The sequence below is a fragment of the Tupaia chinensis genome, unplaced genomic scaffold (assembly GCF_000334495.1).
Source record: "Tupaia chinensis unplaced genomic scaffold, TupChi_1.0 Scaffold000682_1, whole genome shotgun sequence".
Taxonomy (NCBI): domain Eukaryota; kingdom Metazoa; phylum Chordata; class Mammalia; order Scandentia; family Tupaiidae; genus Tupaia; species Tupaia belangeri.
The window spans coordinates 5126032-5151756 of record NW_006160205.1 but is presented as its reverse complement, the minus strand read 5'-3'; the positions used below and the strand labels follow the sequence as shown (position 1 = coordinate 5151756).

At 41.8% G+C, this 25725-nt stretch overlaps 1 protein-coding gene across 17 annotated transcripts in view; it reads right to left on the bottom strand.

Annotated features, from left to right (window-relative positions):
• Positions 1-25725, bottom strand: part of MAGI1 (membrane associated guanylate kinase, WW and PDZ domain containing 1) — a 794937-nt gene that overhangs the window by 180279 nt on the left and 588933 nt on the right. The window contains exon 1 of one of the 17 annotated variants that reach the window (XM_027776550.1): positions 20634-20701. The exons of the other annotated variants lie outside the window; for them this stretch is intronic. The gene's annotated coding sequence lies outside the window, so the exon portion shown is untranslated. Of the gene's footprint in view, positions 1-20633; positions 20702-25725 lie in introns of those variants that run through there. 17 annotated transcript variants of the gene reach the window in all.

Genomic DNA, 25725 nt, shown 5'->3' with positions numbered 1-25725 from the left:
AAGAGTATCACATCCTCAATTGTACACTAAAAATTAATGCAAGAAGCCAAGAATGCAAGGTTTTAAAAACTTACAATGGTCTGGGACCAGCAGTTAGTGTAATGGCTATGTTGCTGGACTCCCATGTAGTCGACTGTGGTTCGAGTCCCGGACCTGGTGGCTTAAACCCATGCCGGGCCCGTGTGCGTGTGTGCCCAAGATCCTGAGAGGAGAATGGAGGAGAAGGGATTGCAGCGTGGCCATCCCCCCGGGGGGGTGATTTCTTGCTTTCTGTCTGTCTGTTGGTCTCTGTCTTTCTGGGAAGTGCATGCGCCATATAGCAAAAACCTCTCAAAAAAAAAAAATTTTACAATGATCATTATATACTGTGAAGGCTAATATTCATATATATTTTCTTCTTCCTCTGTTGATTTTCTAGATTTCTCAAACAGTCATCTTAAATCATTGCTTTTATGCTGAAACTGCACAGGAAAAAGAAACAGCTCCTTTGTTACACATTAGTCAGTTCCCTTTTGGGAAGTAAAATTTCAGCCTTCAATCCTGTCTACTACTTGCTGAGTTTGAGAATGACCACAAGGGCATTTACTGGCCCAGTCTCACCCCAGACATTTGCAATATTGCTTTCAAAATTAATTATAAATCAGAGAAATTTTAAGTACCAACTGGCAATTACACAGAAGTGGGGAGTACTGATATTTACAGAAGGTTTTTTTTTTCCTTTTTTTTTTAGGTCTTTGCCAGAGGGCACATGCACTGGAGAAAGAGAAAGAGACAGACAGATCATCCCATGAAGGAGAAGGGGGTAGGGGCGGCCATGATGCAATTCCTTCCCCTCCATTCTCTTCTCTAGATTTTGGGTACACACACACATGTACCTGGTGTGATCTTCAAGTCACCAACCAGATCTGGGACTCAAACCATGGTCAGCCATGTGGGAGTCCAGAGCTTTAACCACTACGCCATCTCCTGGCCTCCACATAAGCTTTTTATAGACTGGTATTTATGGTGAACTAAGAGAATTCAAAGAGTTTAGGAGGAGGGTCAGTCAGTGATATGGTGGCTGAGGTGGCTGGATGGGCAAATGAACATTTCAAGTCCTGGACACGGAGACTTGAAAGACAAGCTGGGTGTGTATGCATGCATGCCCCAAATCTTCAGAAGAAAATGGAGAAGGGATTGTGACATAGCCATTGCCCAGGTGGAGGAAGGTGTGGCTTTCTCACCATTCCCCCCATCCCAGATGCCCTGTAGCAAATTAAAAAAAAAAACAAAAAAACAAAAACAATTTTAAGAGGACTATAAGTCAACTAAAAATGGTTTATTTCCTCCCTGCTCCATTGCTATCATTAACATCGGTGGTCCCCCACTGTTATGGCACCAGGCATCAGTTTTGTAGACAACAATTTTTCCATGGATTAGGGTGGGGGGTAGGGGTAAATGGATGGTCTCAGCATGACCCAAGCACATTATATTGTCTGTGCACTTTATTTCTATTACTATTACATTTAAATATATAATGAAATAATTATATAACTCACCACAGGGCAGTATTTGCAGCCGCTCTCTCTTCTAGCATCACCACCTTAGCTCCACCTCAGATTATCAGGCATTAGATTCTCATAAGGAGTGTGCGACCGAGAGCCCTCACAGGCTCTGTCCATAACAGGCTTCACTCTCTCATGAGAATCTAATGTTGCCAGTGATCTGACAGGAAGAGGAGCTTGGATGGCAATACAAGTGATGGGGAGTGGATAGAAATACAGATGAAGCTTTGCTTGATTGCCCACCTCCTGCTGTGTGGCCTGGTTCCTAATAGGCCACAAACTGGTATGTATCTGTGGCCTGCATGTTTGAGACCCCTGATTTACAACAGGGTAAAACTGAAACATCTTGAAAAACGTGGCATGGAAATTAAACTTTGTAAACTAAGGAGAGGCACCATATTTTTACCTATTTACTTTAATTCTGTCAATTGACACAAATCTATGTAATGGCATAGAATTCATCTAATGTTTTCTCAGAAGTGTTCTTTTTTTTTCCCCAGTGCCGCTCAATTGCTGTCAAACACTGAGCTACTGTACATAGCTGACGCTCTGTAACCATTTGTTGAAAAAATTCAACGTCTACACACAGCATGGACAGGCACTAGGGCCTGAAATCGCCATGGATTTACAAGAAGTGATGCCTGTTCCCCAGGAATGGAACAGCCAATGAACCTGGCACTCACAGAGACTGCCAGAGAACACTGACAGAGACTCTTTCTGTAACATTGGACAGGTTACAGTACCACCTGCATCTCAATTTCTGAATCTGTAACATGAAGAAAATGCCACCTACCACAAAGGTCTGGTGCAATAATTTCAATTTGATAATCCAGTTAAGCACTTTGCATGGTGCCTGGCAAAGAGCAAATGCTCAGTAAATGTCACCTCCAGCTCTATTCTCCCTTTCCAAGGTAAAAGTTGGCCACTGTGCTAATACATGACTCAGCCATGCAAAATACTGCCATTAATACATGTCTAATCAAGATGCATTATTTTCTAAAAATAAAAAAAAGAAACTTTGAACTTTCTGTTCCTGGCTTAAAAGAAAAAGGTTTGGAATATGTCCTTTTTGAATTGTGATACGTGTAACATAAAATCACCATTTAGACCATCATAAAGTGTACAATGTGGTAGCTTTTAATACATTTAAAACATTGTTCAACCATCACCACTATCCAATTCTGGAACATTTCATCACCACAAACAGAAACTCTATATCCATCAAACACTCATTCCCTGTTCCCCTCTGTTTCTAGTTCTTGGCAACTACTATAGATTTGCCTATTCTGAATATTTCATATAAATGGAAGCACACAGGATGGGCCTTTGTGTCTGGCTATGAAAACCCAGTGTTATGTTTCCAAGGTCACCCATGACATAGTATGTATCAGTACTTCATTCCTTTTCAAGGCTAAATGGTATTCTGTTGTATGAATATGCCACGGTTGTTTATCTATTCATCAGCTGATGGACATTAGGCTGTTTCCACCTTTTGAGTATTATAAATAGTGTGCTGGGATGTGCATTCGCATAGGAGTTTTTGCTTGAACACCTGTTTTCAATTCTTTTAAATATCTACGAGTAGAATCGATTTCAAATATGTAAACATATATATACATATACATGTAACATACAGATGTATATATGACACAAACTTAGATACAAATGCATGTAATATATGCACATATAAAATACATACAGATTCAATCATTAGATAGTTACAAGACACACACATATACACACTGCAGATAATCTCTGCAATAGTAATTCTTTCCTACACTTGTTTGGTTAAAGCATTCCCTTCTCCTTTATCACAAGCTGATCTTGGCCCTCTCCCTTCTTCACATCTATAATCACTTAAGTGGCCCTCCATATCCTCCCAACTTATTTATGGCTCATACCGGGTGAATGAATGAAGCAGTACCTTGAACAAAGCACTGATACAGTGAGCACCTGTCACAAGACTAACTCCATAATCATACCTAAAGTTAAAATAGAGGATGTCACCCTTTGGAGTTCACTTACTAAGAATTGGGACCCAGATTCACCCATGTCATGAATTAGGGAAGTGCTAGGATTGTCCTAGACTTCTCTCTTCCATAATAAAACTCCACCAGAATGGCACAGCACAGAGGATAAAGTGTAGACTTCAAATATCTGAGCTGATGAATATACTAATTACTCTGATTTGATCATTACAACTGTATTCATGTACCGAAAAAAATCACATTGTAGCCCAAATACACAAACAACTGGTATAGGTCAATTAAAAATCTCTCTCTCGGGACCAGCAGGTGGCGTGATGGTTAAAGGCACTAGATTCCCACGTGGCCGACCATGGTTCAAGTCCTGGACCTGGCGGCTTGCTCTCTCACTTTCGCTCTCTCTCTCTCTGTCTGATCAAACTGAAAAATAATGATAGTAATAAAAATAAAGTTAAATAAAAATAATTTTAAAAAAAATCTCTCTCTCTCACACACGCCCTCACAAACTTTTGAAAACAGATAGTCCAGAGCAGGCATCCCCACTAGCCACCTTACTGCTTGCAGTTCCTATAAGCTTCTGTTTGCCTCTGAAGAACAAGAACAATAATCACCATAACTCTGAGTTGCTATAATAACTGAGTGACGAAATTCATGTAAGGAGCTTAACAAAGTACCTGGCACTCGATTAAATAGATTCCAAGAATAAACTAACTCTCTTCTAAGTGACCTTGGGCAAGTTATGTGACCTATACATATTTCAGTTTCCCCATCTGTAAAATAAAAATAAATAATATCTTATGGCATAGTTATTATGCAAATTAAATGAGTGAATCTGTACCCTAAATCACTTCAAATGGTGTATTATACATTGCAAGTGTTTTTGTTTTGGTTTGCTTTGTTTTTGGACAAGTTTTTGCTATAGGGTGCGTGCACTTGCTGGAAAGACAGAGAGAGACAGAGAGATAGAAAGCGAGAAATCACCCCCCAGGGGGGATGTCCACACCACAATCCCTTCTCCTCCATTCTCCTCTCGGGATCTTGGGCACGCACACACACGCGCCCAGTGTGAGTTTAAGCCACTAGGTCTGGGACTCGAACCACGGTCGGCTACATGGGAGTTCAGTGACACAGCCATCACACTAACTGCTGGTCCCGCAAGTGTTTTCTCATTTGCAGTATTACTACTTTTCCCTTGGCCTTATACCTGTATCCACCATGTATTTTAAACCTGATCAGTTCTCATTCTCCACTTGTCAACATCTCCAGTAGAGCCCACCAGCAGCACCAAGTCCATGAACCTGCATGTGCTCTTCCTGTCCCATCTCTCTGTTCTCAGATTTGCCCCCAGGGTTCTTTTTCCACAGTAGTTACAGTGAAATTTCTAAAACTTAAATAAAATAATCTCATGTTCTACTCCAATGGTTTCTCTTCAGGGCTCCAAGGATTTCCTATTGAGGATGAAATTAAAAAAGAAAAAGAAAAAAATCCTAACAATGGTTGAAATAGTCTTATATGATCTCAGTCCTGCTTTCCTCTCTGACCTCATCTGCTTCCACTCTTTACAGAGATCTAGACACAATAGCCTTGAACAAGTCAAAGCTTTTGCACTTGCTCGTTGTGACACAGACTGATATTTAACATACAATATCCACTCTTCTATCCTTTTTTAGTAATATGAGTCCTGATTTCTCAGAGCAACATTTCAGGCAGTGGGATCTCAACAGAGGAATTACGTGCAATTTTCAGGAAAAGACTTTGAACAGAAGATACATCTCTTTTTCTCTCTTCTTCAGTCAGACTGGTTGCAGTGCAAATATGGCAGCTCAGATTTGGTACATGAGTTTGGAAAAATGCAAAGCAATAAGAAGGAAGGAGTTCAAAATTGTGGAGGGTAAGATAAAAATAGAGAACAAACCTGGGTCCAGGTGACCGTTAAACTGCCTTATCGGCGTTAGATGATTATCTCTGTAAGGGAAACAGACAACGTACCCCAATGTACCCCTACCCTGGCCTGCAAAAGGAATGAAATCTCTAGTTTTGAATGACTTACAGCATGACCTGGTTTTGTGTTTTTTTTCTGTAAATATTGCTTTTTTTTGGGGGGGGGAGGTTTTTTCGCTATAGGGCGCGTGCACTCACCAGACAGACAGAGAAAGACATAGAGACAGAAAGCGAGAAATCACCCCCCAGGGGGGATGGTCACACCGCCATCCCTTCTCCTCCATTCTCCTCTCGGGATCTTGGGCACACACACACATGCGCCCGGTGTGAGTTTTAAGCCACCAGGTCTGGGACCCAAACCACGTTCGACTACATGGGAGTCCAGCGACATAGCCATTATGCTAACTGCTGGTTCCCTTTTTTTTTTTTTTTTTTTAAATTTCAAGTGAGGGGACTTAATTCAGTCCAACATTTATCAAGAACCTATTGGGTTGAGACATTGTGGTAGACACTGGAGAAATGAAGAGAAAGGAGGCACATTCCACATTTCGCATTTTGCAGCATGGCATTAACTATTCAGTGAGTTATGGTAAGTTATGGTAACATTTACTCTCTGTATACTGAGAAGGGAGCTCAGATTTTACGCATTATTTTCATTTTTGAATCCAGTTTTGAAACACACGATACTCATTACTTCAGTGTTTTGACTATCACAACATATGGATATTTTCCAAAGTACAGTTTCAAAATGTCATTAAACACCCAATTATTGAAAAATTCTGTCATTGCACCATCATCCCCTCCAAATCACTTTCCAGAATTCAGAGACTTTGAACACCCTGTGAGAATACTAACAAGCAGGATTCTACCAACACTATATAGAAAGCTATATCCATGGTCCTTTGAAAAACTCCAAAGATTTCCACAAGAGGTAGCTCCTAAAATAGCTCCTCTTTCCACTTTTCCTTTCTTTGTCTCTGACTTTCTCTGGCGAACACATGTGTTCTATGGCAAAAACCTAAAAGACAAAAATAAGCACACAAAAAAAGAGCTCCTCTTTCACTAACTCTGAGAACTTGAGTAAGGAATTATCCATGTGGTTATGACTGTTTCTAGGCCTAGTTCTACTGAGTTGCTGGAAAAGTCCTGACGTATTTCTTTCTATGTTTTGTTTGTTTGTTTGTTTGTTTGTTTTTAATGTAAAAATGCGTCGTGACTTTTCTGGCAACCCCATGCTTAAAGAGGAAGACTTGAAATTAAACCTGCAATTCCTGTTAAACTACCCCAAATAATACATTCATCCAATTCAAAATTCCCCACTTTTATCTAAGACCACTTGTGAAAACCTGTACTGTTTGTGTAAATTCTGGACTTGATAAAAAGTATGACTGCAGGACCAGCAGTTAGTGTAATGGCTATGTCACTGGACTCCCATGTAGTCAACAACAGCTTGGACTCCCATGTAGTCAACAACAGCTTGAATCCCAGACCCGATGGCTTAAACTCACACCGAGCATGTGTGCATGCGTGCCCAAGATCCCAAGAGGAGCATGGAGGAGAAGGGATTGCAGTGTGGCCATCCCCCCTGGGGGCGTTATTTCTTGGTTTCTGTCTCTCTGTCTTTCTGGCAAGTGCATATGCCCTATAGCAAAAACCCCCCCCAAAAAAAGCATATTCACTGGGTTGGAAGTAGATTCTCTGACCATAGTTATGATTAGAGATGACTGAAGACTGACTAACAGCTTGACTGCAGGCTTCTGAGAGACAGAACTCGCCAGAACTCCCCCAGGCAGTGTCTTTCTTTTTCCTTTTAAAGGTTCTTTCTTCTTTTTCTTCTGCTCCTCCTCCTTCTTCTTCCTCTTCTCTAATAGAGCAATGTTTTTATTTTATTTTATGTTGTTTTATTTATTTATGTGTTTGATCATTTGTTTTTTTTTCTTATAGGTCAAGTGTGTCACCAGAGAGAGATAGACCGGGAGAAGTGAGCAGTCATCCCACAGGAGGGGATGGCCATGCCATAATCTCTTCTCCTTCATTCCCTTCTTGGGAGTTTGAGCACACACATGTACCCAGTGTGTTTTTCAAGCTGCCAGAGCTAGGACTCAAACCATGCAGTCAGCCATGTGGGATCCAGCTGCCCTAACCTCTGCACCACCTGCTGGGGCTGGGCTAGTGTTTTAATTAACATTCTGGGAGCCAGAAAGGGGCATTAGTGGTTATGGTGATAGGCTTCCATATGGCCAACTGTGGTTCAAGTCTCGGACCTGGCAGCCTGAAAATCACACTGGGTGTGTGTGTGCGTGCATGCCCAAAATCTCAGGAGAATGGAGAGGAGACTGAGGTTTGGCCATCTTCCCAGGCATTATTTCTCACTTTCCCTCTCACTAATCTCTCTCTGGTGAATGCATGCGCCCTATGGCAAAACCTTAAAAAATAATAATAATAATCATTTTGAGTCAGAGGCTAGCTGCTGTTTGGTGGTTAAGGTAGCTGGATTCCACATGACCAACTGTATAATTTGAGTTCTGGACCAAGCAGGTTGAAAGACATACCAGGCATGCGTGCCTGCATGCCCAAAATTCCAAGAGAAAAATGGAGGAGACAGGACTGTGGCATGGCCATCCCCCACCGAGGGATGCTTTCTTCTTCTATCTTTCTGTCTCTTTCTCTCTCTGGCAAGCCCATGTGTCCTGTGGCAAAATAAGAAAGAGAGAGAGAGAAGAGAGAGATAGGAAGAGTAGATACTGTAAATCATAATTTCACAAAGCAGTATTTAGAACATATATTTAACAAAAAAGAAAGAAAGAAATGAGGCCACAGTGCTAGCACAGAGGAAACGCGCAATGTGCACTGTGATGTCAGTGATGATGGTGACAAGACTGAGCCAGGACTTGAACCTAGGTCTGGCTCCCTCCAAAATGCGATCTCATTTCATTATTTCTTATTCAGCTTTTTCACTGCTGGTCACCAACTCAGTGTATCTAGGGGTGGCTTCAGTTCTCACTTTAAGATATGGAAGCTGTAAAGTTTCGGGGGGGGGGAGGAGTTTGTTTAGCCCCATCACTATTGCAGGTAATGTGTGCAACAGAAAGGAGAGACTGAATGGTGGGGGCAGTGCCAACTCTCCATGTGGGGGACAAGGCACCATATGGCCCTGCAATTAGGGAGGAAGAAGACTGCCAAAGGCAAAAATAACCCTGGCTAAATCTGAACAGCTGATCGGAGAAGTCAGCCCAGGTCAGCTCCTTCTCAGTGTTTTGGTTCCCCAAGGGACTCTACTGTCACTCCTTACCAAGATTTTGAAAAAGATTTGGATGATGAAAAGGAAGTCTGACGATAGTGGATATTTCTAATACCAAGTCATTAAAATAATTTTCCTCTTTCCTAAAAGCCTAGTGCATGCACAGCTCTTCAAAGGGATGATGTGCTTCAAGAAAAGATCGTGGTTACCTTTGAAGAAGCATAACAACCTCACTCTCCTAACTGCAAAAGAAGGCAGGTGAACGAGATGAGATGCCTTGTCTCCTGCAGCTCTGAAAGAAGCTTCTAACAGCCTCGATAGGCCACAGAAAAGGAGAAAGGAGGCTGGACAGATTTGAGCCTACCCAGTCTTCACTAGTCAAGTCTGTGTTCAAGGCAAAGAACAGGGAACAGGGGTACAACTGAATTTCTAAATGTACGCTGGTATGTTTCACACCAGGAAAACAAGGAACATAGTAATCTTTCAAATCTGTAAAGTAATCCAAATGTTCGGTTTCCTTGTCTTCTAATGGAATAAAACTATCAATGACATTCAAATACCATCATTCATTCAGCTGAAAGCTATTTTATGCATTTGACTATGAGAGGATGAGTCAAAGGGAAAAAAAAAAGCTAAGGCCTGTATTTGGCAAAATGAAAAATTAATATTTCTTAAAATAGAGATCACTTGGGTAATTTTTATCTTAATAATGATGCCTCAGTATTTTTTCTTGACAGCTTATAGTCAAAATCACCCTTCATTGCTGCTGCTTTGGTTAAATAGCTAAGGAGGTTGGCATGAATTCAAGGACCATGTTGAATTTTTAAAAGTTCATAATAAGCACTAGAATCACACTCATTTGGTGAGATGCTCACACCATGAGGGGCACATGGGAACTAAAAGCAAATGGAAAACACCAGTTTCTGCCTCAACGTCTGTTTGCTCTGAGATCTTTACCACTATGCGGAAGGCAACTGGCATGGACTGTACCACACATGATTTTAAAGCTGGTACACTTAGCAAATTTTGTTTCTGATATATATGCTTGTGTACATGTGTGTGCATGTACATACACACACACAAACACACACACACACACACAGTTATTTCACTACACAGTATTTTTGTTCTAAATGATTTTGCCCCTGCCAAGCTAAGCTGTAAGTTCTGTAAAGGGGGATTTATTTTTGTATAATAACTCCTAGAATACTATAGGTTCCTAGCTTGTAGCATGTCCCACATAAGGGTCTCAGGAAACCTTATTTGACAATATAAATGGGAAAAAAAAAAGGATCTGTATATATATTACATGTGAGTGTGTGTATAAATATGTGTATCAATAGGAAGATAAAGATAAAATATTTTCGAAAATATTGCTAGAGCTTACCCTTCCTGGGGATTTCTACAAAAAACACGAAGAGCCTTCTGGGTGGCCGAGTCCTCTTCCAAAAACCATCTTTTCAATAGCAAGGGGTAGAATTTATACTGGAAATGCACTGTATTAGTCAACCCAGTCTCCATTACCCATTTTCTTGACACCTACTCCCTGCTCTAGAGGTGCATGTGACCCTGACCTCCCTCATCATCAGCATGGCCTGTGTTTTAGTTCAACATGAGCATAATATGACTCAGGTTAATCCAATTATATTAGGATCTGAGGAATTTGGCCATAACCACTGAGAAAAACAAAACATACTTTTCATGAAGGTTGTTAAGATGCAAGGAAGGATGGGAAGACAAAACTAATAGGAGTGACCCCACGCCCAGCAGAGATGACACTGAGAATGATGCCAATACAAGGAAGGGCAGGAGACTAATGCGGAAATAGAGACCTAATATATTTGCAAACCTGGATCCAGCCATGCCTAGAGGCAGTCTATTTATGGATGTTTTCATGAGGTAGGCCAATAAATACTCTTTTCTGTTTGAGTAGATTTGAATTCAGCCTTTGGCATTGGCAACAGAAAGAGTTAGGTGAAACGTGGGTGTTACTGAAGACAGCAGAGGTTTGCAGCACTCAAGTCCCCCACAACATACCCCCATCTTTTTCTAACCTTGCCTGTCATTATACCCAATCTTTACAATTCATTTAAATTCTAGGTATACTCCAGTATATACTGTCCACGACCTACATTTATGCCAGCATTCCTTTGCCCATGCTATTATACTTCTTGCTATTAGAGCTTTCTTTCTCTGCTAAACATACTCCTACTGAGACTACAAAGCCTATTTTTCTGTGGAAATCATATCCAACATTGACCAGCAAGAACAACCACTCTGCTCTGGATGTTCTTCTCCACTCTGTTCTCTCTGTTCCCCTCGCACTTTCCCCAAGGATTAAAGCATCGCCACACTGGTTTACTATTATTTGTTCATGTGTTTCCTCTTAAACTGTGACTTATTTACCTTTCTCCCCTCATAATTCAATGTTCAATAAGTGGGAATAAGGATGGAAGGAGGGTAGAGAAGAAGGACTGATTCTCAACAACGGTCTCCAGAACCTGGCTATATCTTATAATATTGGGTTGTCGGGAAAGTTACGACATATTTTTCTTTGCAAAAATGCATCATGACGAATAAAAGCAAACATTAGATCAGTGGTAGATTCAAATACTTCCAACCTTTTGCCTTCCACTGAAAAATCACTAGAGCATTAAGTGGATTCAAAGGAAACAGCCACCGCTAAACTAATAGTTAAATTAGGATTCCATGGGCTCTGTCCATCCCCTGAAAATTATACATTTAAAGAGACAGAACATGAAATTAAAAATCTTTTAAATGTAAACACAATTACTTTTCTTCCTCTGTCCTTTCTACTAGCCTCCAGGTAGCAGGAGAAAGATGAAATCTGAATGCAACATTAATAGGAATCAGGAAAATAACTGTCTAAAATCTCAATACAGTCAATAACATACCACAGCTAAGAGTAATGCTCTGAGCCAGCCAGTGGCAGAGTGGATAAAGTGACTGAAGCCCACATGGTCGACTGCATGGTTTGAGTCCTGGATCCTACAGCTTGAAAAACATGCTAGACACATGTGCGTCCATGCCCAAAATCCTGAGAGGAGAATGGAGGAGAAAGGATTACGGTAAGGCTATCCCCTTGGTGAGTGATTTCTCTCCTTCTCTTTCTCGCTCTCTCTTTTTCTCCCTCTCTTTCTCTGTCTCTTTCCAGTGAGTGCAAGTGCCCTACAGCAAAAACTAAAAATGAAACAAACAAAAAAAATTCACTATCTCCTCCCCAAAAATGTAATGCTTTAAGTAGGAGAGACTCAAAGGAATATTCTTTGACCAGACTTAAAGGTGCAGACTACCCTTCAATGTGATGATGAAACACCAATATCTTTCTCTCATCCAAGAAATACGTATTTAGAAGTGAGTCTCTTGTGGTAGGTAGATTCATACCAAGTCTGACTAGGCAGAACAGTAATTTAACCAAAGCTCTTAGAAATCTGAAAAACAGGCCAGCTCTATAAGCAGGTGGTTAAGGTAAACTGGATCCCACATGGCTGATAATGGTGTGAATGTCAGCTCCAGTTACTTAAAAAACATACCACGCACATGTGCATGTGTACCCCAAATCCCAACAGGATGGAGAAATAAAGGAGAAAAGGACTATGGTGTAACCATGTCCCCATAGGGAATGCTTCCTTGCTCACTTCCTCGCCTTCTCTCTCTCTCTGTCTCTGTCTCTCTCTTGCATATACCCTCTCACAACTAAAAAACTGAAATCTGGAAAATAAGGTATTCAGGCTACCAAAAGAAGCATGTAATTGAGCCGAAAAATTAAGGCCAGCCTCAATGTGGTTCTCTTCCATCGTAAGCCCTGCTAGAAGTTGCCATCCCAAGTCTACCCCAGCAGGAGGGATGTGAAGGGTAGTAGGTAGGGTAGACTCAGAGCAGCCGTTTGCTCTCCATTCGGTCTTCAGTGTGTTTTCGTTCCTGAACTCAGACGCACATACCAACTGCCATGAAACACAAAATGCTTTTTCCTCCTAGTCTTGCCAAGGGGCCATCTGAACTGAATATCCCATTCTTCAGGGAGCAAGAAGAACAAAAGATGCCTGTGTCCTTTTAACCTGTTTCCACATTTGTGATCATGGGCCAGAGCATATGTGCTCAATAACGGGGGTGCAAAGAAACATATGTTAAATAACTCACTACTGCACAACTCAATAAAAGCAGGGCAAGGTTTTCCCTGCTCCTCCTAGACACAAAGGGGGCTGGTTGCCTTTGCACTTTAGCAAACTCTGTACAACTAGTTAGCATATGAAGAGAGGCCCATGCTGCACCCACTTTCTGGAAACAAAAGCAGTCTGTCATCAGTATAAATCCAGTTTACATACCAATGGTTTCTCATTAACCTTTCACCAGTAGTTTTGACCACGAGTGCATTTTCCTTCCCAGCTCAGGAACCTAGGAAAGGACTAACCCTAGACTTCCTGGTCCTCGCCCAAGGATACAGTGATGGGTGATGGGCTTTAACGAAGTCTGGACTTGGGTATCAAAACCTCTGCCGCTCACATACAAAGCACGCAAACTCAGCCATGTAACTTAACCTCTCTCGCTCCCCAAGCACTGGCTTCTGTGGAAAAGCTTTATCAAAAAATCAGTGGGAATGTTAGATTAAATGATTTGGAATGTGCTTCTCACCAAGAAGGACTCAAAGGGAGTCACAATCCACACCGAGGGCCAACTTGGACTTAGATGTTCGGTGACCTCTAAAGTATGAGGAATATTCTGGATCCACAATCACTACCAGTAGAGTGAGAATTCATAGCCTAGAGTTGGCTGTCTGTACCCCTCAGTCTAAAATATCAACAAATCTCTTTACTGTCCATCTTTTCATCCTGCTTCATTATTTGACATCACCTCACATATTTTCCCTTGGCTTTTGACCTTTGTCTTGGGTTTATTTTCTATGTTCATGCTCTGTAACATAAATAGGATTAGACTCACTGCTATACCCCAGTGCCTAAATAGCATCTGATAAACAAGCAAACAAACAAACAAAAGAACCCTCAGTAAATATCTGCAGGATGGTACAAGGAATACAATTTCAAACAGCATAGGGGCTTATCAATTCTCTTATTTGTTGTCAGGAGGGGGCTGGATGTTACCCGAAGGATTTTGGATATTGCAAGTTGCTTTACATCTCAAACAGAACTATCATTCATTTATGCAACAACTGTTTAAGAGACAGCAGAGCCTTTCCCAAAGCCACCTGCTGGGAGCTGGAAAGAGGGAAAGTTTTTTTCTTAAAAAGATTGAAGTTCCTACATTTGACTCCGCAGTATCCTCAATACACAAGCTTCCCTCCTTCACTGGCGACTGCCCCTCTCCCTTCTTTCCCATGGTGACAGCACTGGCAGCCATGTTGGCGAAATGTAAAAACCAGTCTGCTGTGAGCAGGAGGCAGATGTTCAGAGGACAGCCATGAGGCCCAGAGAAGGCTTCCAGGTGCCCTGTGAGCCCTGAGTCCCAACTGTTACTAAATCTCTAGATGGTATATGTTTCAAAAATTTTCTGACCGATTAATTAGGCAATATACGTGGATAACTTTTTTTGGAAAGTACATTCTTTTCTAGGTAAATCTACCTAAAGAAACCAAGAAGTCTAAGCATATGTTAAAACATGAATGTGTTTACGGCAGCTATTTAAAGACCAAAAATTGGTCATTTTAAAAAGAATAATTGATGAAAAATGTTCTCTTCTCATACGGCAACATACTATTTAGCAATTAAATATGTATTTGAGAAAAGAAATCAGATTACATAAGGAAATATCCATGATACTAAACCCAAAAGGCAGATACAGAACTATATATACAGGGTAATAATGATCTATACTGTGTGCGTGTGTGTGTGCGTGCGCGTGTGTGTAGGGGGAGAGATATGAAAAGTAGAAGGGGATATTCAGAGATATATAAAGGAGATACATCTCAATATTTACCATGATTATTCCTGGATTATGGAATATATGAGAAATTTTCTTTTATTGCTGATATCATTTTGTGTTGCGTCATTGGAAAAGTCAAGATGCATTTTTATATAGAAAAACATAAAAAAATACATCACGACTTTTCTGAAGACCCAATATTTTACAGATTCACTTTAACAAGCGAGGAATTACTATTTTATTTTAAAATGCTATATGGTGGGGCCAGCCATTGGCCTGGTGATTAAGGTGGCTGGATCCCACATGGGTAACTTCACAAACTGAGTCCTAGATTCGGCAACTTGAAAAACACACTAGGAGAGTGTGTGTGTGTGCGTGTGTGTGTGTGTGTGTGTGTGCATGTATGCCCAAAATCCCAAAAAAGAGAAATAGATGGAAGCGAAAGGATTGCATAGTGACAGTCACTATGTAATGATTGGTGCTTTTTCATCTCTCTCTCTGGTGAGTACATGTGCCCTCTAGCAAATAAGAAACAAATAAATGCTACAATTTAAACCTTATATTATCCAAAGGCTTCTGGAAAGTTCTTCTGCTTGTATGCAACTAAACAGCAAAAGCTAAAGACCATGAGGAACATACTGGTAATTCAACAAGTAAGTTCATCACTCATTGCACAGGTACTGTGCACACAGTGGGGCACTGTGGGGTGTCTCAGTGAGAGGAGAAGGCAAAGGATTTTTATAAGATTGCAGCAGGTGTCAGGTAACTTTAGGGGTTTGGGATAAGGGTTCAAAGACACAGGACTTCGCTCTGAATTGGACACTGTTAGAAGTACATGTGAGGCCCTGGTGGTGTGGTGGTTAAGATGCTACACACCCACGTGGCCAGCTGTGGTTCAAGGAGACCACATTGGCCAGGCATGTGTACATGCATGCCCAAAATCTTGAGAGGAGAATGGAGATGGGACTGCAGCGTGGCCATCTCCCCAGGGGGTGATTTCTCACATTTCCTCTCACTGTCTCTGTTTCTCTCTGGCGAGTGTATGTGCCCTACAGCAAAAACCTATAAAACCTAAAAATAAAAAAGTGCCAGTAATTCTGTGATCACATAGCCTGATAAATCTTATGTAAATGCAGGAGGAAGAAAGCAACCAACCATAACAGATAAAGAAGCAGCAGTCACTCATATTAGCCAGGATGGGAAGATGTTTCATCATTTTTATGGTTTGGACAATCTTCTTGTTTTTGTCTAAGTTAAGATATGATTACAAACAATCTTGTTCATGTCCTGATCCATGACTAGGCTGCTACCAATACCAAGGCTTGATTGTACCAAGCCAGTACCTAAATGTCAAGGAATATATGCTATCACAAGTACTGAAGAACAAAGGGTAATCAATGTTTCGTCTTATGATGAACATAACACGAATATGATAGGGTTGTTTCATGGAATGAGTAATCCAAGTGAGTGTGAATTATAAACTGCTAGACACCTGTTACCATGCTGTTAAAATCTTCATGATCCTTGTCATTTGCATACATCCTATCTCTTACAGAAGGATCAGACTCTTTGTAGGGAAGGGAGATTACAATAGAGACTTGTCCATTAGCTTTAATTTACCAAAATGCTCACAAGAGCGATTAAACATTAAGGCCCAAATCTGAGAAATGGACACACACTGAAAATTTAGACCCAACTTTAAAAATACACATTCTTGGAGCTGGCAGGTGGTGTGGTAGTTAAGGGAACTGGACTCCCACATGACCGACTGTGGTTTAATTCCTGAACCTAATGGCTTGCTTCTCTTTCTCTCTCTCTCCCTCATTCTCACTCTCGTGCTTTCTCCCTCACTGGTCAAATTAAAATAAAGAAAGAAAGTTACATAAAATAATTTTTTAAAAAACAAAATCTTTAGTAATTCTATCATGTCACTCTGGACAAATCCCTAAGGGAAAAAAATTGAATATTTATTCCAAAATACAGTAACTTAAAAGAAAACTTAAGAATTGAAAAAATGGGCAAAGATGAAATCACATGATATTATTAACTTTTTAATGGTTTAGCCAACACAAAACAAAGCCAAAAGAGAGAGAGAAAGCAAATATAGCAAAATATTAACATTTGGGGTATTCATGACATTAAAAAAGAGCATATTTTAAATGCATGTACATAAAACTCATGGTGGCTTCTTCTTGTACTCTCATGCGTCATCTTGCACTTTGATGACAATTTCACTAATGGACCTAAGTTGTAAGAAGTCAGAAATTTTGGAGGTGCACGTAGACTATGTCTCAAAGACTAGGAAGTACCCATCATGAAGCAAACATTGCTTACTTTGGGACTGGTCTTTATTGTAATAAAATGATAAATTCTTAAGTGACTCATATGACAGTCATCTATTCATTATAAAATGTCTATGTCCTTCCTGATAAAGACCAAGCTCTGTGTAAGGTGTCAGATGTCCATGAAGATGGCTCCAAAGGATGACAGTAGGGTCTCCCTGATAGATGATCTCCTTGGGCAAGATGTTGCACCACTTTTTTAAAAAAATTTATTTGTTTATTTATTTAAATTTGACCAGACACACATGCACACACACACACACACTCACACACACACGCACATGCATGCGCAGAGAGAGAGAGAGAGTATGCCACCAGGTCCAGGACTCAAACCATGGTCAGCCATATGGGAGTGTTCAGCGCCTTAACCACCATGCCACCTTGTGGTCTCCTGATGCACCACTTATTAAATAAGAATTCCATCTAACAGACACTCCCTCCCCCCCAAAAAAATTCTTATCCCACTAAAGGGTTGCAGGCACTTTACCAAAGGAAAAAAAAAATTAAATAGCCTGTAGCAAAGAGGCCATAGGAACAGTAAGTTAAGCAAAATAAAAATTAAGAGCGTACTCAGGAGAACCAGATCCTTAAAACTCCCTTTTTAAAAATTAGTACATGCACACAATGGGCGTAAACAAAAAAATCCCACCAAACTGAAGAACAACAAAAACCCATCAACCAACTAACGAAACCCCCAAATTTCCCTCCCTATCCTTCTAACCCTCTCCAGAGACAAAGTTGTCTATATATATGCAAACTCCCATAGATAATACCCATTAAAAACATAAATAGTAAGCAGTATAGACACTATTCAATGCCTTCCTTGTGTGGCCGAATAATAGTCAATCATTCATTCAATCATTTATTGACCAACTAATTACTGAGTAGCAAGCACTGTTTCAGGACCTTCAAAAGAGGTGACCAAAATATATAAAATTTTAGCCCTCTTAAAGTTGATGCTTCAGTGGTCTAGTCTATCTTGGCATACAAACAACGCCTCATTATTTCAATAGTTGCCTATTCATTTCATTAAAAGTGTATGTTACAATCTTACCAGTCCCTTATTGATGGGTATTTAGTTTGTTTTCCATTGAACACATTCTTTTTTTATAAACCTTGGTCTTATACCCTCTTCTTCCTTTATAAACAAATATTTTTGCCAAACTCTCAACAGCTGTTTAAAACATGTTAATCTTTGTAAGCTGTATTTTGAAAATGCTCCATTCAATGACTTATTCTTCACTTACTAATGTCTGTAAAACCACATCAGAGAAGATAAAACTGTTTAACTAAATTAAGATTCCAAGTTGATTCTTTATAACAGTTTAACAGATTATGTTACAGTTTTTAAGAGCCTATGAAGAAAGTAAATGTCATAGTCAATCCATTTTTTTTCCTTGCAACTGTTAGGTGTAGTGCTAATTCTTCCAGCTGGTTTTCAGACAGCTTTAAAATTATCTTCAAAGTTTCCCCAAACCTTAAAAGTCAGTGATTGCTTTGCCAAGAGAAACAGAGCTCTTACTCAACAAGTCATAATTCACAAAATTCTTGTCATTTCAAATGTAGACTTTCTGGGTTCTGTGTTTGTGTGTATATGAGTGTGCACGCATGAGTGTGGGTGCGTGTGCATGTAAGCTAACATTCACAAAGGGTCTATGACACATTGCGACCGAAAGTGTCATGTTGAGCCATCATGTCACTAATTCATAGTACAAAATAAAAACATACCCAATACAGGAGCCTATACTGATTTACAAAGCAGTAACACTGACAGCATTTCCTGAGTACCAAGCAAGTGAACCAGGCTCTGTGCTGTCTGAAGTATATCCCCTATGCAAAGGCGGATGTGAAAACTGAGACTCAGAGAGGTCTGAGTACTTTGCCAAGTTCATTCAATCCATAAGTAATAGAGTTGAACGTAAATGTAGACGATGTCTACATAAAATCTATTACTGGTATGATACAGTGCTATTGTAATATGATTACATCTGATAATATATGCTTTAAAATTAAGTGCAAGGTATTTTATATTATATAGGATTTATGTAAGATAACTCATGAGTTCTATAGATGTTAGATCCAAGATTCAACCCACATCTATCTGACTACAGTGAGTGTTCTCGCCAAGATAATCCCCACATGACAAAGCCATGGAGAAGTTGTACTTCCTGCTTTCTGGGAAGATCGGTGGTTAAGAGCAAGCATTTTGGAGGGATACCACCCAAATGCAAATCACGGCATAGTCACATGGCAGCTGTGGACACAGGCCATGTCTCGCGGTACCCGCAGTGTGATCTGTTAAGTGGAGATGATACTCTTGGTGGCTGTGAGTACAGAAGAGGATAAAGCGTGTTAACAATTTAAAACAGTCTGGTCTATATAGGTACTCCATACAGCTTGTGACTGTGGTCATCTGCCCACAGTCACTCCATAACGGAATTACAATCATGCACGCTCTGTCCCACATACAAAGATCTCAGGGCAGAGTCCCATGCCACATGTTGTAGAACAGCCCCACTGGGAGGCTTTCCTATTAGAAGAAAATGTAGAAAATGTTCACCTGAGAAGTAACTAGACTGAGAAATTCCAAAACTCTCATCGGAGAACTCCTTAAGCATGATAATCTCCCAGCCCAAACAGCCACTGGTGTGGATCCACTCTGGCCTGGAAGAGGGAACGCTTGCTCAGGGAACACAGGTGTGACTGCCAAGAGTTGCACTCCCTTAGAGAGGGCAGGGAAACAGGGCCATGGGGCGTTAGGGAGCGTCCCAGGTGAAACTGCGCTCTCAGGACTTCACAGCCACCTTCTGCTCATAGATCAGGAGTCCCAGTGACGGGGGGAGAGGAGAGCTGGCACTTAGCAGGTCTGGAGGGTCTGGGGTACAGGACCATCCCTCTTCCTACAGTGGGGACCTCCAGAGGCTTAGGGCCAGGGGAGAAAGATGGCTCTACAACAGGACTCTGCATAAAAGGGCCTCCCTCTTTTCAGTGCCTCTCCATTTTCTCCAGCTGAGCCCAGCTTTAAGCAAACAACACTCTTAAAGACGCTCAAAATGCAGGCTACTAGAGGGATGGGGTGAGCCAACAGTTCACCAAGTGGCAGAGGCCAGTGGAGTGGAGACAGCGGGAACCGGAACGGGCGGCAGAAAAGGAAAGACCCTGACTCAACCCACAGGAGCCAAAGTAAACCATCTCAGACGGTTCCCAGCCTCAGGGCAGAGCCAGCCTGAGGCAGACCGGCCTCTCCCCTCTCCTCCCACCTGCCCCCAGGCCGCAGCGAGGCTGTCCCCGCGCGGGCTCTGCCGCTCAGCTGTGGGCCGAGATGCTCGCCCAGAAAACATGGCTGGCTGGAGCATCCGCGATGCCAGCGCTGTGCGCGGGAGCGATTCGGAGACAGATGCCACCGCGGCCCGCCACCGCCGCCAGCCGGGAGAGGTCGGAGGTGGGGAACTTGAACGCCTGGGCTGGAGGCAAGTGCAGAGCCTTCCAGCCGCTGCCCGGCGCGGCTTCCTCGCCTCTCCTTCCCTCCCGATTCCTCCCTTCCCTTCCCTCCCTCTTTCCGTCTTCCCTGCGTCCCCTCTTCCTCATCTCTGCCCAGCCCCCTTCCTGCCTCCCTGACCCCCGCCCCTCTCCTTCTCCTGCTGTCACTTCCACGTCCAAGGACAAACCCGCCGGTGGTTACCTGCGGCCCCAGAGCGGCCCTGAGGTCCGCCTCGGTCACTGCCGGAGCCCAGGCGCGCACTCAGCCGCCGCCCGTCTCATCCTCGCGCGTCTGAGCCGCCCGGCGGCAGCTGCTCCTTTTATGGGGCCCGCAGGCAGGCGGCACAGCCCGGGAGTCCCCAGCCAGCTCGGGCAGCGACGGCGTCAATGCGCGCTATTCACACGGGGACTGCTGCTGGGTCTCCCCACCCCTGGAGTGTGCGACCGCGTGCCCGCCCCATCCACATGGCCCTGGGTGGGGGTGGGAGGCTCACATGGCTTTCAGGGCATCCACTAGAGAGAAAGGCTCACGTGGGCCTGGCCTAGGTAGCCAGGGAAATGCTGGCCCCCCACGAGTTGTCACAACCTTAGACATGGACACGGAGAATGTTTGAAACAGGGCGGGAATCATGCTGAACCTTCCGTCACTGTCATCATCATCATTTTACAATAATTATTAACAAGCACCTGCCATTTTATTCTGCCGTTACTGTGAGCCAAACATTTTTCTTCTGATGTAGACTATCTCGAAAGTGTTGTGTGATTCCAGGTCACCACCCCGCCTTCACATCCTCACTCTTCCTGTACTGGCTCCCAATCCGCAGGCTGAAAGCTAACCACCTTAGCTCAGCATCAAGGGCCCTACTCTCCAACCTCAGTGTGATATGCATCTCACTGGCTTGTAATTCCAGAAAGGGGTTAACTATTTTTTTTCTTATTCTTTTTTTGGGGGAAGAGGTTTTTGCTATAGGGCACATGTGCTCACCAGAGAGACAGACAGAGACAGAGAGACAGAAAGCGAGAAATCACCCCCCAGGGGGGATGGCCCCGGAGCAATCCCTTCTCCTCCATTCTCCTCTCAGGATCTTGGTCATGCACATACACGCACCCAGCGTGAGTTTAAGCCACCAGGTCCGGGATGCGAACTGCAGTTGACTACATGAGACTCCAGCAACATAGCCATTAGGGTAACTGCTGGTCCCCAGGGGTTCACTATTTGTCTACTCTTTCAGAGAGAAGGTTCAGAGAGGTGAGGGAACTGCCAATGGTCACTCAGCAAGAACTGCTGCAGCAATGTCCCAGGTCAGTCCAAGTTGGACGTCCCGGATGATGGTTTCCCTGTGCCTTCTATATACACTTATGACCATGAGTATACAAAAACATCATGCCCCTTTGAGTTTCAAAAGATATTTCACCTCTTCATGTAAAAAATAAATCTGTAGGGATGAAAAAATGATGAAATCCCTGGACAAGAAAAAAAATCCCAGAGAGCCCCCTTGAAACTGTCACCTCTGGCCGGTTCTTCCTTTGGATTTGCACACAATTTTAGTTCTAATTTCAGGTGGGCCATGGCAATGGTGAATGGGGCATTCATGGGAAATAATCTATCTGACTAAATCTGGGGTGGCCACAGCATGTTCCCATCACAGCCTGGAACAGCAAGTCTTCTCCCAAGAAGGAAGTCAAAAAGCCATTAGTTAATATACTTCACAAAGTGCGAAAAATTCCATGTGAATTATAGAAGCAGGCGAAAATAAAATCCACACCGAAGGTCTGAAGCAAGCCTCCTTTCCAGAATGTGGAAATGCATTAGCTAAGTAAGTACTGTCACATTTATTCATCTCTCTCTCTCTCTCTGTCTCTTGTATAAAGCAGTCACAGGGGAAAGGTTTGACGTGAGAGTTTCCTCAAAGGAAAGCTGGTATAATTTTCCTACATGGGACTCGAGAACTACTGATAGATAAGGCCAATTCTAAAAAGATGCTGAAAAATGGAAGTCTAAGTTGGTACCTCCAAAGGGGGTGAGGTGGTGGGATATTACCATTGTACTGAAAGTGAGTTTCCATTTCAAATCATTATATTAGATCATTCAGCGTGTGGAGTGAAGTATCCGTACTACATTTTGCTGAGAGGGTTCTCCAAGGCTGAGTGTTAGGAGGTCGAAAGCCTGTAATTACAAACCCCGAAGCACCTCCCTCTCTCATGAAGGAGGACTGTAGTGTAGCCTGCCCAGGTAACAGGGGTGTGCGTGTCTGTGTGTGTTTGAGTCCCTATTTCCCAACATTAATATCTGACTACAACAAGACTTACGAGCTTCAGCAGGGTGAGCAAAAGAGAATTAGAAGCAAAGGAAAACAGAACAAAACAAAAGCCGCTTTATAGAATTTTGAGCCCACACCCCAAAGACGCTTGTCTTTAACATGGGGGTGAGAGTGGCTTAGCCTTCAAAGCAGTCAACAAAATCCCTAACTATGCTCAGATTTTGAGCTACAGAACTTTCTGGTTTCCTTTGCATTTATGATTGTCTTAGAAGCCCTCTCAGTGCTGTGGGTAAATGCCACTAAGAATAAGAAAGCAAGGAGTTGGGGGGTGATGTCACCATTCTTTTGTCTATCTCCACTCATATATATTAAAATGAGCTTCCTTGAAGCAAATCTAGCTTTTCTTTGGCCCTGATCCTCCAAATTACTTACTTTGGGAAAGGCCTGTGAAAACTGAAATTTGCATGTGCCCGCAGGAGAGTAGTCGGAGGGACTCTAACTTCATTTATAGACACTCTTGACACAACACATAATGAACCTTCAACGTATCTCGGTCAGATTCCTGCATTGTGCTCAGTATGCATTAAGAGGTAAATTCATAGATTTTGTGTAATAAACTGGCTAACTATGTCTCCTGTTCACAGATGTAAAGGTAAATGTAAAATTTGGGGGGGAAAGGGAGCTGTATCCTCAGGCAACCTGGGTATTTTGCTAATCTGTTCATTGAATACTTTTTTTTTTTACACTGAATACTTGTAAGGAAGGTTGTATCCCTACCTCAAATGTAAATATGGTTGATACTCAGCAAAAAAAAAAGGGGGGGGGAGGTATCTTTACTATATCGCTCAATCGCATTATCACCATTCTATTTCAAGCAACAATATGAACCGAGTTGGTTTTATTTATTTTTTTGGAGTCCCTCAAGATGGATGGAAAAATTAAATCTGATTTAATCTCTCTAGCTCTATGCATCGAATAACAATATTAAGTCATACATTTGGAGTTTGAGTAGCTAGAGGCAGTTTTTACATCAAACTCATCTGGCCACCCAGAACTGATTTTCTCTGTGGTAGGTACGAGTCTGGTTCTACATTTTGGTCTTTAGTGTTTATTATTATTTTTTGAAGTGCAAACATTACAGTTTTTAACATCAGACAAAATTAATTCAGTTTGACTTTCAATTATTTTTTCTTAAAATATAACATGCTTTCCCCTTTGTTCATTCAACGAGTATTTTTTGGAGCACTTCTTGTTGTACTGTTCTAGACATGGAGATGCAACAGGGACCAGACCGAAAGTCCTTCCCGCCTTTGTGGTGGTGATGAATCCCTGTGCATGTCTAGAATCCTAACATCAATACTGCAAACATATAAATCATTCAACAAGTATTTTTTGGAGCACTTCTTGTACTGTTCTAGACATGGAGATGCAACCGCCTTTGTGGTGGTGATGAATCCCTGTGCATGTCTAGAATCCTAACATCAATACTGCAAACATATAAACAGTTGACCCACAATCATCGATGCTAATAATGGTACAAGAAGAAATACTAATAAATAAGTCTAGAAAAGTTGTTCCTCAGTTTAAAGATATGCTGTATATTTTTTTTTCTATTGACCTTTTCATTGGATTTTAATATGAATAAGGTTGCAAACTGACAGGGATGAATAATGTTTAGACCTTGGACTTGGAAGTTTGCCTGTGTATAACCTTGATCCACACTCACTTGCTCTGTGGCCTTGAGCCACTTCTCAGTTTCACTAATCCTCAGTTTCTTCATTTGTACTGTTTAATGGAGACAGTAAGAATACTTTCCTCCTCTACTACTGCAGAATCACCTGGCATAATACAGGCAAGGCGTCTGTCCCACAGCAGTGCTTCTCAACTCTTCCTAACTACTGCTTCCACCAGTGACCTTTTTCATACTATTTTTTCCCTAATCACCCCAACTTCCTAATGAAATTTTGATACTACAGATGTACTTTATGTCTGGTTACGTAGGTAGCTAGAGCTGCACTTTATACATAAAAAGAATACAATTTTTTTTCACTGCCTATGAACTAGTGATTACCCTGTTAATAGTGGTATCATTCCCCCATTGAAAAGGCACGGCCAAGATTCACATTTGGACTCCATGTGATGTAGAATCACACAGTGCTTGCTACAGCTTAATAAATATGATAGTAATAATACAAAAAATAAAATAAATGTAAGATTCTATGTCACCAAATTGTAGAAGAGTGAAGTCTGGTTAAAAAAAAAAAAATATATATATATATGATAAGAAACCAGGCACAAGCATGTAATCTTAGCTACTTGGGAGGCTAATGCAGAAGAATCACAAGTTCAAGGCCAGCTTGGGCAACACAGTAAGATCCTTCCTAATAATATTACTACTACTACTAAGTGAATGAATAGATGACAAAGAAAAGGAGCACATTAGCTCTGACACCCACAAAGACAAAGGCCAAATCTAGTGGCACAGAGGCTGGGCGAAAAGGAGGAGTCAAGACCCAAGGCAGGGCAGCTAGACAAGGCTGACTACAACCCCTGACCTGTCAGCTCAGACCACCCATCACACATGCACAGAAGAAGCAAGAAATCTCCAAAGTGCTTTCTCTCTCTTTCTTTTAAAAATATAAGTTAAAAAAAGTGGTGATATGTTCCTTCAACTATTTCAACAAATGTGTCATAACAGCCTACCACATACTAGGCCTTTCTATAGGCTTTGCAATCAGCCACCAACAAAACGAGACAAGAATCCCTAATATCATGGGTAACATAAGGCCGATGAGGTATTGATTGGCCCATAGCTACTCTGAGGACAAAGAAATCCCTAATATCATGTTACCGAACAATGTGGTTTGAGTCCCAGATCAGGCAGCTTAAGAAACACGCCAGGCATGCATCTATAGTGCTCAGGGTCCCACAAGGAAGGAGAAGTGGAGGAGAAGGGATTGCAGCATGACTATGCCCCATGGGGAGTGTTTTCTTGTTTTCTCTCTGCCTCTTTCTCTTTCTCTCTCTGAAAAA